We start from the raw sequence: 2,049 nt of genomic DNA on the forward strand, positions 1-2,049 counted from the left end.
CGAGTCTCCTACCGGCCTCGCTCTCTGCGCCGCGGCCTCGCTGTCCTCGTCCTGTCACTTCCAGGAGCTGCCCCATGAGTTGTGGGTGCTGGCGGCCCCCTTGCCCCGGGGGCCTGTGGTTCCCGAGGATGGCGGCCGTTGCGGGGAGAGGGCTGGGGCTCAGGGGAAGCGGGCCGTCACCTCGGAGACCCTGTGCTTCAGGGTCGGACCCCAAACTCGGCTCCACGGTCCAGACCTGCTGACAGCAGTCCAGACGCTTCCGTGCTTTTTAGAGAAATACGTTTTTATTGATTTCAGAGAAGAGGGAAGTGGGAGAGAGAGAAGCATCCATGACGGGAGGGAATCACGGACCGGCTGCCTCCTGCACACCCTTCACCCGGGCCTGTGCCTGACCGGGAATTGAACCCTGACCTCCCGGTTCCTAGGTCGGCGCTCACCCCTGAGCCACACCGGCCGCGCTTACTGAGGTTTCTTGATGTTTTACAGCTGGCGGTGCCCACGGTGCCGTCTCCTGACTCACTAGAGGCCCCGCGCGGATGTCAGAATGTCACTGGGGCTGTTTCCGCGGCATTGAAGGTGGGACCCTCACGGTCCAGGCGCCGCTCATCCTCGGGTTTCCCTCCGGGCAGTTCCGAGAGCGGACGCCACCTCCTCCACTCGGTTGCTTCCTTCTCTTGTACGTACCTCTGCACCTTGTAATCAGCCCTAGTGCGTCAGGTATTTCCATGCGCGAAGTGTTTCTTGAGGACCTGCCGACACTGTTTTGGGTAAATCGGAGGCGATGCCGAAAACCGCTCCTTTTCCCAGAGCTTTAGATCCCCGGTGGAGAAATTGCACTTGTCCCGGTGGAGGATGCGGTCAGAGGGAGGTGTTTGGAGCGGCGGGCACCCGGGACTGACTGGGGGAGAAGGGTCCGCCCTGGGTGCCATCTCTGACGCCCTGTGGTCCTTCGTCATCTTGTTTTTGAGTTTCCTCCTTTAGTGAAATGCTCTGTGTGCAGAGTTGTGAACGCCAATGAGATGGTGATCATGAAAGGGCTTTGAGAGCAGAGCACCGTGTGATTAAACTTGAGAAGTCATGAGGGTCAGGATTGCAGAGCATTGGGGACAGCTTGTGAAGGACCTGGGTGCAGGCGGGGGAATGCGGACTGGAGCCTGTTAAATGCTGTCAGTCAGGAGGGGGATGCGATGGAAATGGCGTCATGGGAAGATGTTTCTGGCGCAAATTGCAGCGCAGGTTAGAGGGCGTGTGACTGGAGGCAAGAACTTGAGTGCTATTTTTTCCCCTAGCATCTCCAATTCTAGATAAGTTATGTTAAATGTTATCTTTAGGGCAAGAAAGCATACATAAAATATACCTTGTATTATATACACCTATATACTTTGTATTCTTTTGTTAGTTTATTTGCTTTGTGAACTTGTTACATTTTAGATTATCTTTGTAAAGGTTAACAATTACTTGATGTGGTACTAATTTTTCGTACAGGCCTTTTGAATTACCTTTAATTACACTAACCCATTAAGAGCTAAAAGAGGAATACTTGTAAGATTCTAAGACAAGACATGGTGACAGCTAAGTAGCAGAATTAATTGGGAAGTGTTTTCAAAACATATGTTCCAAGTCTTACTCTCCACTAATGTAATCAGAATTCTAGTAAGCATGCCAGGTCAGATATTCAGTGATTTTGACACTAAGCTATTGTAATGTATGTTAAATGCAACTTTTCAAAATCATTATTATTATTTAAAATTATATAGACCTGTATGTACTTTCAGCACTTTTCATATTTACTAAGTTTGAATTGTTGCCTAAGGAGGTGCAGACCTGATGTGCAGCTAGATTTGTCCTAGAATTCCAAACTGACTTTATAATATGAATCCTGTATAATCCTATGTAATAAAGAGCTAATATGCAAATGGTCCTCTCGCTGGGGCCGGGGGACCTGAGGCCGGGCCCCCTCCCGGCAGGGCTTGAGGGGGGACCTGAGGCTGCGCCCCCCCCGCCCTGCGGGGCTTGACGGGGGGGGGGCCAGCCCGGGCTGGGGCTCCC

The 2,049-nt window shown here is 51.8% G+C and overlaps 1 protein-coding gene across 7 annotated transcripts in view; it reads left to right on the plus strand.

Annotated features, from left to right (window-relative positions):
* Nucleotides 1-447: 447 nt before the first annotated feature.
* The window catches only part of USP16 (ubiquitin specific peptidase 16), a 26,744-nt gene continuing 25,142 nt past the window's right edge, over nucleotides 448-2,049 (plus strand). For all 7 annotated transcript variants that reach the window (XM_005861730.2, XM_014536032.1, XM_005861729.2 and 4 more), the window contains exon 1: nucleotides 448-676. The gene's annotated coding sequence lies outside the window, so the exon portion shown is untranslated. The remainder of the gene's footprint in view (nucleotides 677-2,049) is intronic.

This window comes from Myotis brandtii, unplaced genomic scaffold, assembly GCF_000412655.1.
Source record: "Myotis brandtii unplaced genomic scaffold, ASM41265v1 scaffold1557, whole genome shotgun sequence".
NCBI classification, from domain to species: domain Eukaryota; kingdom Metazoa; phylum Chordata; class Mammalia; order Chiroptera; family Vespertilionidae; genus Myotis; species Myotis brandtii.